The sequence below is a fragment of the Corvus hawaiiensis genome, chromosome 13 (genome assembly GCF_020740725.1).
Source record: "Corvus hawaiiensis isolate bCorHaw1 chromosome 13, bCorHaw1.pri.cur, whole genome shotgun sequence".
Lineage (NCBI taxonomy): Eukaryota > Metazoa > Chordata > Aves > Passeriformes > Corvidae > Corvus > Corvus hawaiiensis.
This window is the reverse complement of record NC_063225.1, coordinates 15,721,969-15,735,402: the sequence shown is the minus strand read 5'-3', so window position 1 is coordinate 15,735,402 and position 13,434 is coordinate 15,721,969.

Sequence of the window (13,434 nt, the reverse complement as noted above, 5' to 3'; positions counted from 1 at the left end):
GTACATTCTCTTTCCCAGGGACTTCAGGGGAGGGAGCAAGGGAGTTAGGATTGCAAATACTCCTGATATTATTTGAGGATTAATATTTTTAATATTATGAATTCTTATATAGTTCTTAGGAATCAAGTGATCCTAACAGTAAAACTATGTTATTGAGTACAGGAATTAAGCAAACAAAGATTTACTGTAACCATGGTTTTGCTTCCAGAAGTGCCCAGCATTGTATATCATTTTCTTGTCCTTTGTTTCTGCCATTTTCAGAGTTAAATGTGCGCTTCTGCTTGTGATGGCAACCCCATAGCAACACCATCTGTTTATTCAAATTGATGTTTCCTTATAAGTGAAATGTGGTAGTTAAATATAGCTTGACAATTACCTGACATTTTCAGAGTTTAAGTTGTTTTTCACTGCAGCATAGTAAAAAAGCAAAACTGGAATTAATTTGGTTGTCAGACACTAGCTGTATTGTAAATAATATTTTACAAAACCAAATACTTCAATTTTCTGTGAAGAAATGCTCTTCTCTCTCACATTCACCAATTCACCCATGACTTGCTTACTGTGGGTGGCTGTATGATCTAGATCATTGAGTAAGGACTGAGAGTGGGAAGTATAAATTCATAAATGTCAAAGTGCCTAGACCAGCTTTGGTTTGCTTTGGAAAACACATACCATACTCTAATATGTCATAGACTCAGTTTTACCCTCTCACATTTCTTTGGATGAATGAGAACTGTGTTCATGTTACAGTTGTAGCTTTGCCCATTTGTAGGTGTAAGTTCACAAATGTCAAAGGATATCAATCAGCATGAGAGTAAATTTTTAGATCCCACCACTTCTTAAATTATAGCTGTGCGTAGGAGTTGATTTAGGACTACTAGTCCTGAAAGAAGTACCATAATTTCTAGGTACTTTTTTACTCTAGGATTTACTTTTTTGGTTGGTTGGGTGGGTTTTCTCTTTAAGAATACAGTGTATTTCGGAGGCCTGCTTGCACACAGGAGTCCATATCGCTGTGCTTAATCTGTCAGAGACAGCCACAGATGCTTAATAGAAATGTGTAATAGAAATACCTGTCCCAGCTGAGTTCCAGTCTCTGCCAAAACACATGGCAAGATAAACTGGTATAACCTTTAAATGATTAATGAAAAAATAATCTGGTATAGTCATCTTGAATAAATGACAGAACAGCCTTAATCATAGCCACAAGTGCAGTTATTCTGTTTGAGCAGGAAAGTAAAAATACCACAAATATCAAGCACATCAGTCTTGGATTTGAATGTGTTTTGCTTCTGTTTAGTGCATGACTCAAAATGTGAATGTGACTATTCTTCTCATTTCTACAGACTTCAGCATTGTAGGGAACAAAGCAAGAGGAAAGAGAAAACAGGATAATTCCTTCTAAACCCTACTACTCTGTGGCAAGCAGAGTGGCATTACTGAGAGTTGTTCCTGTCTCTGTTCCTTTTGTTGAAGCTTTAGAGATACCATAAATTGTTAAAACCTGCTATCACAACAGCACAAATGCTGCCAGTGACAGCCAGTGGGGGCTTTTCTACTTGTCCTACTTAGTCTTAGGTATATGGAAGAGCCAGGGGAGAAGGCTGTAATGAAACTGTAAAACTTCAGTTCATCAACATGAAAGGAAAGGAGATTAAAATGAAATAAGAGGCATGAGTCATCAAATTGACATGCACCACTGGATTTAGCAGTCACTATTGGTAGGGTTTCTGCAGGAAAACCTGCGGTATTTTTGGCTATTGCTGTCAATAGCTGTCAGAAGAGTTGGACTGAGCAAAATGAGATAAAAAGGAAGACTGTAATACAGAAGGGAAGTTTTAAAAAGCAACATATCTGCTTAATTAATTGCAGCCTACTTATATATTCATTAACTGCTACTATGAGTCAATCTTTCTTTGCTTCACATTTCCATTCTGAAGGTAGAAGATACAGAGCAAAGCAACTGTTCTCCAGCCACTTCCCAATAGTGTTTTACATTTTGTCACATTTTTATACCTTTCACTTAAGTAATAAAGTATAATTTTGAGAAAAAAGTTCCTAAGTGAGAAACAGGACTGGTGTTTATACAAGAAGACTGTGCTATAGTTGAGATTCATGCAGTCATAATCTGAAAGTACTTTTAAATAAGCAACTATCCGTTTATAAGCAACATAATTAGAACTAGAATTCTCTGTGTGTGAAATAAGACTGGCAAACCTGTAAACTTTTTAAGTTGAGGAATGTATTTATTCCTCCTCCCACTCCCCCAATGTTGAAATAATTGACTCTAAAGCTTGTGCTAATTTTTTAGTTTTTTGCAACTTCAAGCTACTTTAAAAAAAGGAAAATTTATTTAAAAATGTAGATATTCTGTCATGGTTTGTGCCAGATTGAGTTAAAGTTCATGTAACACTTTAGTCTGACTTAGAAGTTGTAACACAGGCTTTTCACATGAAATAAGGAAAATACCATTTTACTAACTTGGTTTGGATAAAGTTCTCTCTTCCATCTTCTTTTCTTCAAATACAGTGTTTCTTGCCAGTTGTTTGTTATTCTCTTGCAAAACATGATTAAGCAGCTAGCATAGTATCCCAGAAAGGTCTGTATAATAGTCACGAGCCACTTACCTTTTAAAATACTTTTCTTCAATACCAGTGGCTTGTTTACTTTGTATTTGCTGCTGTTGGGTTCCCTCACAGTGTTTTCAGCTGAGCCATCCTTCGAGATGACACAGGACTTTTCCTGGCTTGTTACAGAGCAGCATGTGCCTGGAGCAATCCAAACTGACAGAACACTGTTGTTCGTTCTTTCTTTCTTCTGCTTCATGGAAGTCTTTAATCCTGGCAGAGAGCTGTAACTCTGATAAATCATTCTCAGAGCTCTAGTAGTTGTCCTTGCTGAACATGAAATGTCCTGGATGGTGTTGCTTCAGGGGGCTGAATCTTAGCCCACATAATATTGAGAGAAAGCACAGGATAAATGGAAGAGTCTGTTCCTTTTTGGTGTTTTCTTATGCAGAAGCAGGTGGAAGTGTTCCCTTTATGGCCCAGTAGTTTCCTCCCATTGCACAGCCCTACAAAATGGCCTCTGTTCCCTTCAGAAGTGCCTATTTGTTATGGTTATGGTCCTGGTCAAGGCAGTTCTTACAGTGAGACCCTCCCCAGTTAGAGCTTTACTTCAGGTCACTTCAGTGAAGTCCTTCTGAATGACTTTCCTCTTCACTGAGCGCAGACAGGGCTGGTGGCAGTCAGCACAAACCCAGCACTGCAGCCCATGGGAGAGGAAGCACCTTGCATTTGCCTGTGGGAATTGCCGCTGGGAAATACCTTTGATACTCTGTGGGCTGAAATACTCCGTTTCTGTGAGGTGCCTCACAGTACACCCTAGAAAATTATAGGAAAAAGGAGTTTGAAGATTGCTGCTTCAAAAGTATTGACTAGAGACCTTAAAGAAGGCCTGCGAAGGCAGGATTACTTAATCACAGAATTGAAGATTTAACAAATTTTGTATTTATTCAGTAGGTGACAGTAAATCTCTGACCTACTAGATTGAGACTGATCAGACTGCATGTCTGGTAAGGTTGGGTTGGAGTCGTAATGGTGAAGAGCAAGGAAAAGAACCTGGCAGTGCTAAATTCAGGTCATTGCAAAGACTCAGCCAACAAAGGGTTCTCAGGTCAAGAGACCTGCGTGGTCCCCACTCCGAGGGCAAAAAGAGCAACATAAACAGCAGAAAACGCTTGTCTTCTAGGAAGAGTAGAGAGCTCTGCTCTTGCTGATGAGGTAAATGGAAATAAAAGCAATTTACTGTCTGGAAATTTGCTATTTGTTTGTATTAATATCTCAGTAAAGAGGCTGAAGTGACCATGAAGTGCTACTTGTCCAAAGCAGAGCTGCCCATACACATCTGAAGGCTGTATTTTCTTTTTATTTTCATTTTAATTTGCAGTTAAGAAATAAAATGGAAAAGGGATGGGGAGAAGTCTGATGCATTTAAAATTAATTCCAGGCAGTTCAATTCCTTGGGCTTCAAGTGAATACATATTTTTTTCTAGAATGTTTACAAGGGGTTTTGTGCTATTGTATATCTTTCCTCTTGTTGATACTTACAACAAAATTTACCTTGAAGCAGTTGCTTTGAAATCTGATCTGAATTGCCTGGTATTGGCAGAGTTCTGTCTCTCTAATGGTTATATATATGGGTCTAATTACCCGCTTTAAAACTCAAACCTCATTTTGATGAGGTAGCTTTATGATTTCTCCTATTTTTCTTTAGTTTAAACACCAAGACATGGCCACCCTTGCTGATAACAAGGATTAGGATAAATGTGTTATATTGACTTTTTAAGATCACTGAGTCACGTGGATATATATATTGAAATTGTTCTTTTTGCACCTGGACTTTGGCTTCTGTACAGTTCTTGCAAAATGAGTGCCCTTGGTTTAATGGTAGGTTTACTGTGTGCTGTGTATACATATGTAGATGGATGAGGTTTCTTTTCTATTCCTACCTTCACCACAGCAAAAAAGAAGGAAATTTCAGGTTGTTAAAGCCTAATGCTCACCTCAGTGTGATATGTAGGGGCTTTTTGCACACAGTGCAAAGGTAGGTCTGCTGAAGTAACTGTTTGTCTTTCCACAATTTGAATATCTCACTAGAAAGTTGTGTCTAAAAATATAAAAACACCATAAATTGCTGGAATTAATTCATTATTAGGATCTATTTCAGATTGGAATAGTGATGAAAGGAACTATTATCTGAATTTTACTCCTTCGTGATTTACTGCAGAGAACAAACTCCCTGTAGGGATATCACACTGCTTCTGGTTTATGGGCATGAGATACACAGCAAATGGAAGTGGCCCATAGGAAGCTCACAGGGGATCTGCTAGAGATAATTAGTGCATCTGTTTTCTCTTCCCAAATTCATCTGTGGTACTAAACTAGCTGATGATTCTGTTTTGCTTGATAATTGTGAGGAAGGTTGTTTGACTCATGAAAAGTTCATTCCTCATTAAGACAAGTAAATTCATGTTGTACTGAGAAATGTGATGCAGATAGTAGGAAACAGATTGCTATGAAATACTGTTGCTTCCTAATGCTTTGCCCTGAATGAAGGCTTATAAAATGTGTGAGCTGGAGTGAGTGCAGAGGGAGGTTTTTGAGAAACTGCGCAGCTGCCTTACCTGGGAGGCTGAATTTTTTTGAGATGATGAGCTGTAATAGGTGAATACTGTTTCACTGACTCTTAAAAAGTTTCATTTAATGAGTCAGAATTAATTCCATGCAAATCTGGTTTCTCCCTTGCTCTTTTTCTAGCTGTCAGAGAGGAGGAGGAAGAACATTTTATGAAACATTTTTTGCTTTAAGAGTAGAATTTCAGATGAGTTACATAATATCCATGAAAAGTGAGAGTGACATGTACTATTGACCTTCACAGTCATCTGATGATTGTTTTACAGCCATTTCAATTTTGTCTTCTTAGTATCATTAAATTCTAGAGAACTAAGTCTAGTCAAGATTTAACCACTGCTTTAACTAAATTTAAAATGTGGTTTTGAAAAAGCTTTTGATGTTTTAATCCTGAATGTATTTTCAGAATAGAGAAAGCTCATAGCTCTATTTCCCATCCCAAAGAATATATTCTTTAAGCCTCTCTTTCTTGAGAATACATTCCCTTGGACGCCTGTCTTAAACCACTCCTCTTGTAAATAATATCTGGGTTTGATTCTATCTTGATCACAGCATTCCTGAAAGTGAGTGTCAGTTTATATAATCACAGAATATCCTGAGTTGGAAGGGACTCGCAAGGATCACTGAAGTTCAGCTCCCAGCCCTGCACAGGGCACCCCAACAATCCCACCCTGTGCCTGAGAGCGTTGGACTCAGTCAGGCTGGTGCTGTAACCACTGCCCTGGGGAGCCTGTTCCAGTGCCCAAGCACCCTCTGGGGGAAGAACCTTTCCCTAATATCCAACCTAAACCTCCCCTGACACAACTTCAGGCCCTTCCCTCAGGCCCTGTCCTGGTCACCACAGAGCAGAGATCAGGGCCTGCCGCTCCGCTTCCCCTCACAAGGAAGTTGTACCTGTAGTGAGGGCTCCCCTCCGTCTCCTCCAGGCCAAACAGGCCAAGGGCCCTCAGCCACTCCTCACACGGCCTCTTCAGACCTTTCACCATCTTCACAGCCTCCTTTGGACAGGCTCGAATAGCTTAATGTCTTTCTTATACTGTGGCACCCAAAACTGCTCACAGGACTCGAGGTGAGGCCACCCAAGTCAGAACACACAGCTATCATTGGGGAATATTTTGGATCGGGAAGGAAGGGAGTAGTATATAAGCCCTTTCCCCGCGCCTGAAGTTACCTTATAAACTTCATAGGAATTACTACCAATGAAAATTTCTAATTTCATGATTTTGTGCAAGAAATAAAAAGCCTGGGTGTAAGCACATGCTTTAGTTGCCTGGTAATTTTACTGTAAAATGATGATGTGTTATGGTAATTTTAACATTAGTCTTTGATCAGCAAGCTGTACTACCTTCCTTCGAACCTAAATTTTTCTATGACTTCTAGAACATTATCTGTGAGCTGACATGAGTAAAAGGGACTAAGGATGATTGAAGCAGTTATTTATATTTATGTCCAGTTAGGTTTTTAATTGTGTGATTTTTTTGAATGTTTTTTAGAGGCAGGAGAATGGAGAATCAATATGAATCAACTCTAGGGAGTGTTTGAGTAGGAAGGGTTAAGGACTATCATTGTAACAGAGATGGCTCACCCAAGCCAAATAACTTTCTCTTATTTAGGGGAGTAGCTATTCCAAGTCTGTTAAATGTATATTAATGGTATTTTCATTGCTACTTCTATAAACATCAAAATATAGACAAAATGGATCAAAGTAATTTTTTTCTTTGGATGTTCTGGTGTTCTTAACCTCAGTAATCTTAAGAGATTTCAGTTACAATTTTAAGTAGTTTGCACTTAACTGTCAGCACCAAAGCAATGAAATATAGAAGGTTCCTGTCCAGTGTGTGGAACAGAGTGCTTGCATGCCTTTTGTAGAAGATGATGTTCATGCTTTCTTTATTCCTCTGAGGTGCAACAGAGCAAGAGACAGCCCTTATGACACTTACTGGATCGGTTTAATTAGGCCATTTGAGGCACTTTGGATCAAAGTAAAAAAAACAACCTGTAACTGTAGGTCAAATTTCTCAGTCCCAAAGGCCACTGGAACACTTTCTGCAGACATCTGTGAGAATTAGAGAATATTATAATTTTAAAGGCTATTTTTTTTTTCCTTACAAAAAAGGCTTAATGTTTTTGCTGAGTGCAGGAAAAGAAAGAATGCTGGTTCAGAAATAAAAGTCTTGTTGAAGGTAGTGGCGTGTCTAATGGGCTGATTTCAGTCTTCCTGCAGGGTTCCCACTTGGTATGTAAGATACATTGTGGTTAAAAACTAGCTATAAGCCCCACTGGTTTATGTTTCTTTGTTAAAAGCAAGGTGAGAGTGCCTCTGATCCATCTACTAGAATAATGTGTAAAGTGTGTTTAGTTGTTCATCCTGTGCCATGTGCTTTCTGCTCTCCAGGCTGTGAGCACTGTGCTGTTAAATCTCAGAGGAGTAACAGTAGCAGTCTCAGAAACAGAAAAGCCAAAATCAGGAAAGGCAAACTCAACAGCAAGCTGATTTCATTCTATTCTGTTGTACGTTAACTGTAGCAGAATAATGATCTGTGGAAAATAATTGTGTCCCTGTGGACAGCTACAGCCTACACCTCTGGAGCTGTGTACACTACAGTGATACACTTGCACCACATGCAGGGGCAAACCAACATATGTGTAATGTGACATGTTTAATGTTTGTTGATAGTAATTCCTCTCTATTTAAAATGGATGAAAATGAGTCTCATCATATTTTATTGTGGACTACAGAAAATAATGGAGTGAGCAACAAAAATTACTTTTGGCTTATTTCCAGGATAGTCTGGAGGTGATACAAACAATCACACTGTATGAAATAGAGCAGGGTGGACTGTGTCCACCACAGATGTTGACAGAGCAAACTGGTTGTCTTGTTTTATTTTGGCTTATAGAATTTAGTAGGGGGGGGGGGGGGGGGGGGGGGAAATACTTTTGCTACCCAAGATCATTTTGAGCATATTCAGCTGTAGAATCCAGGCTCATGGAGAACAGCTGTGCATTGCTGTGTATGTGTGTCAGAAAGTAACATCCCTGCATGGCAATGGAGGGGAAAAAAACCCAAACAAAAACACAAAACAAACTCTGCTGTCATTCTGCTATCTTTGTTCTACCTGTGTGTATACATATTTTGGTTTAATTATAAAATATTCAGGCTTGTCAGTGCAAGTTCTGGCTGCAGTTATGTGAAAAAATTCTAGTTGATGGCAAAAATGTATTTGCCCAAATAAAGCTTTATTTTAAATGAAGTCAGTCTTAACAGATGTTGACAGATTTAAATCACCAAAAATAATGCCTGTCCAGTTACCTTCCATGGAAGTGTCATCTATTAGAGCAGTGTAAATCAGAAGGTCTCTGAGAAAACCCTCTTGAATTCTGCAAGAAGCATTTTCATGAAAATCTGTAGAGGGGCAAAGTATGCTTTTCTGTAATAACTAAAGATCCCTGAATTTTATATGTACAAGGATCCTATTCATTTGAGAACTTAACCTTGTATTGTATGAGGCTTTTGCTGTTGACTTCCCCACAGTCAGTATCAGCCCTATCCATGTGCCTCTTGTACTTAGTCACACATACAATTGCCACTCATGTCTCTAAGGTCCTACCTTGCGTCTGAGGGCAATCCATCTTGAATGACATCTTTTATAAAATTAATTTTTCATTATATCTCTTTTTATTTGTTTTTTCCCGTGTGTTACTTGGTTTTCTTATGTCCCATCAGCGGAGAGATGAGTTTTGGTTTTGGCACAGGACTGTTCCTAGTGGCTGCTGTGGGAAGATCAGATGTAGTCTTTCAGCTTAAGCTGAACTGCAGCAGGAGAGAAACTTGGATACGTAACAGTCCTTCTGCCTTTTCCTTTCCTTCTGATTCTCAAACACCCTGAATACATCCCGAGTTTCTCACAGAAATTAGAACAGTGAAATGTGAAGACTTTTTTCTCTTGTCCAGATTTTCATTCTGCTTGAGCATCCTGATTGGAGCTGGAGCCTGGGCTGTGGCACGTTTGGGAGTATCTCACATATCAAATGTGCACGTGCAAGAAAAGCCTCTGGCTCTGAGAGCAGTGTCTCTAGGAAGCATCCAGCCTCCTGAACGTGTGCTTGGCAAAGTTCTGCACATTGCAAACCCTGAAACTGCTGCATGTGTGCTTCTCCTCCTGTCATTAAACCCTGGACTGACGTAAGGTGTCCACCCATCTGCCCAGGGATTCCTCCTGTCATTAAATCCTGGACTGACGTGTGGCATCCACCCGTCTGCCCAGGGAGTGCTTGTTCACTCAGTAGTGTCACAAAATTACTGTGATGAGTCATAGCTAAGTGTCCTGAGGTAAACTCCAGCCATACAGTGTGCTCTGTGCTCCCTTCAAATTGAAAAACCCACAACTCAAAATCAGCACAAACTGTTGAAAACTCATTTCATCAGAGGCTTCAGAGGATAAAATCTTATCTCAGATTCACAGACCCTCTCTTAGTTAAGAATGTCTGCATTATGTGTAAGAGCAAACTAGATGAGTTCTATGGTGTTATCATTAAACATCCTATCAGCAAACCTCTGATGGGACCTAACTCAGCTCTTTTCCTGGAGAGAAGGGGAAAAAAAAGCAGCTATTTAATTAGGTCTTTTGTACTCTCAGCCAAAGCTGGAATTTTTTTCCTGAGATTTTTTTTGTAGGTAACACTTCCAGTAAATTTTGTTGGTAGAAGCTTCCCACTTTTCGTAGTCTATGTATGTGGGCTGAGTTCTGCTGGATTTGGTAGCATTGGACAGTGTGGGAAACTGGCCTGACATAGGGGATGGGGCCAATGTTGTAGAATCTTTAGCTCAAATGTATTCTGGGGTTGCTTTTAGTCAGCATATGACCTGTTCTTGCTTGAGGAGAAGGGAATAAGAACTGAGAAATGTAAGAGCAGCCGTAAAGACTGAGGATTTTCCCTCTTACTGACCAGTTTCTGAACTTCACCAGAGAAGTGGATAGGTGAGTCATTTTCAGCCTAGAGTAAACCCCACAGTGATGATTGGCCTTAGAAAGCATCCTGCCCTTCTGTGTTTTGAGATGCACATCAGGGTTTTTTAAGAAACAGGTTTGTCTCCTTTGATATAAAGAACTTCCTGCTTGCTGTGTCTGTCCATAAAACCTTCCTTTCCTCTCCAGGGATGAGTAATAGCCCTGTGCTGAGCGAAAGGGTAAACACAGACTTGTAATCAAGGAGCTGTTAGCAACTAAGTACTGGTCTATTAACTGCCTGTTAGTACTGTCATTTGTTTGTAATTTTTTTTTTTAATTTTTTTTATTTTTTTTATGTCTGGGAGGAGCAGGGGAGTGATGATTTTTATTTTCTGTTCTATATTGGGGAAAGAACTGAGCAGGAACATAAATGCTGATTTGGGGACTGGTTACCATTGAAGAGTGGTTTTACAACATCTTTTACCTGAGTAATACTCTCTTCTGTGGTTTTGAGTCGCTACCTTTGATTGCCTTTTGTGGGGTAAAGCACGAAACATTCCTTTACAAGCTGGTCTTGAAATGTGTAGTACTCTGCCCTGGTTCTGGATTTCGAGCTAATAGTTGCAAAACTAGCTCTATGTACACCTAATTTTGCGCTTCTTAGGTTACCAACACTTGTTTAACTGTGATGGGAAGAAGAGCAAACCTGCTATTGCAGTAGATGAATTTCTGAGTGGGATGGTTGGTAATTAACTCGTTTATTTCTCTGTAGGTATGGAAAATTTTCCACTGTATTTATAATATTGGTTTTTTCTATCTTCTTCTTTTTATCGTTCCTGTAAAAATCACTACTGTTCATGTGATACGAGACTGAGATATTTCATTGCTATTGAGTGCACATACATTAGGAATTATCAGTCTCTAATGTTGTCACAAACCTGCAGTGGGACAGGTTTCTATGCTGTTCCTCAGCTGTTCCTTGGAAGGCTCTTTCAGAAATCCCATCCTCTTCCATGCTCCACTGACCTACATGCATCATACAGAGCATACTCGGGTTCTTCTGCTCTGCCATGGCGCTGCAGTGCTTCCCAACAGTCACATTCTCCTCCTCCACGTGCACGTGGATGTGGATATGTGGCAGATGCTCCAGGAAGGAATAGGCATTTCCATGTCTTCTGGCTTTCTGTCCTTCACACTTCTTAATCTCATGACCTTGTTTTAAGTCTTTGCTGCAGAATATGGTGATGAGACATCCCTACAGGTAATGTTCTTTGATTTTCAGTTGTATTCATCAGGAAGGGTGAGCCTGGGTAGCCTTGACACAGGTGCGTAGTGTGCCATTGTGCCATTACTCAAATGAGAGGTGTTCTGTGGTTTTTAATTTGATACTTCCTCAGTCAGTCCTTTTTTCCTACTGCAGAGTTTAAAAAGCACTCTGTATTTTGCTGCTAGTGGAAATGTAATCACTTAAATATAAGTGTTTGCAGCAGCAGACTGGCCTTCTTTAATACTCAATGGAGAGTGGTAGGGCTAGGTTTGGGAATCCTCTAAAGGCTCTGTGACTATATAATGAGTGCAGGCTTCTAATTTGGGCTCCTGTATTAGATGGCACTAATGGTCTCTGAAGAGATTAAGTTGTGCATGTGGTTAGCCATGTATCCATCCATGGCAGAAACCTGAATGATGTCCACATAGCTTTATTCCCAGACCTGTCCATACTCTGAAGCAGAGGATTCCTAGGGAATGGTATTGCTCCCTGTAGCCCCTTGTTTCCAATGGCAGGCTTTCAGTCCTCTTCTGTGCCATGCCTTCATTTAATAGCAGTGTGTTCTCTCATGTTCTTCAGTGAATCAATGTTGAAAACTTCTATTCCATCCATCTAGCATAATAAATCAGATAATCTTTTCACAACATTGTCCACATAATGGGCCAGCTTTCCTCTCAGTGTGTTTGGTAACCCCATTAATGTTAGTAGGAGCTACATGTGAATACAGGGACTAATGGTCTCCAGCATCCCTATGACAACTGCTAATTCAGTGTGACCAATGTATAATTTCTGCTTCAAGCCTGAAGAAGTCTTTGGACCATTAAGTTAGTCTTACAGCCATGTTTAGAATGGCTTTTTTGCAAATTCAAATAATGATGATTATATTTAGTTGGTTAAGAATTTTAAAAAAACCTAAGGCAGTAATAAACTGTTCAGATTCATGTTCCATTTACTACAATTGAATATGTAAACTGAGTACATCAACCTTAACTAAAGCAACTTAATGTTGATCAAAATTTCTAGCTTTTGTGACTAGATGCTGATGGAGACCTCTGAAGATTTCTTAGTAGTGAAAACCTGTCTGTTCAAAGTTGTATCACAGAGAAGGCAACATGTTTTATTAGGCACTTAACTTTGGTGTGCTGGTGCAATGGGAGTAGCAAACTTTTTCCTGGCAGGAATAGCCATAAGTAGTGTTTTAACAGTTCATAGTGTTTTTCTTTCATGGGGCAGTAAAATGATTTCTCTTACGAGCTAAGAGATGAAAATATTCCTTAGTAATGTTCTTCCTATGTACATTTTGGTGAGAATTGGGTACCTAATGTCATTAGGCAATATTAAGAATTCCAGGGTTGTTTGCATGTCCAGGCTTTGTTTTAATCTCTTGGTCTCAGATGTGTTGAGAATTTGAGTTCCAGGGGCAGTTAATGTGTTGAAAGGGAAGTATTGTAATTTCAGTCACTAGGGTTCATTTTAATAATATGTTCCCTTGGATTTCCCCCCTGAGGATAATAACAGAAGCCCACTACCGCTGTCTTATTAACTATACAACTTGCAGTGTCTCTTCACCTAGAACTCTTTTCTTTCTTTACATCTTTTTGAGGCTTTTCAGCTTCTGTTCATAGAAAGCATTCTCAGGCTGAACACAATAATCCAGAAGAAAATTTACCTTTCAGTAGTAAAATATTTGACATTGCCACTACCTTTAAAAGACAGTATTTTCTTTGCTCTTTCCAAGGCTCCTGCAAACTGAGCAGAATGTATCTCCCACTTTTAGTTCTTAGGACTTTGTTAAAGCTTTTAGTTATTAAAAGCTGTAGTTTCTTTCTTTTCAAAACAATTCTCACAAGTCTGCTAATTTGTTCTATGATTTTTGGAACAGTATTGCTGTGCCTTTGCACAGATGTGAAAAATATACTAGGAGCTTGCAATTCAGCAGGAGTCAGGAATGCACAGGGATGTTCTTTCACTACTGTTGGTTTATCTGGTAAATGAACCGGTCCTGTGTTTCCCAGTAATATGG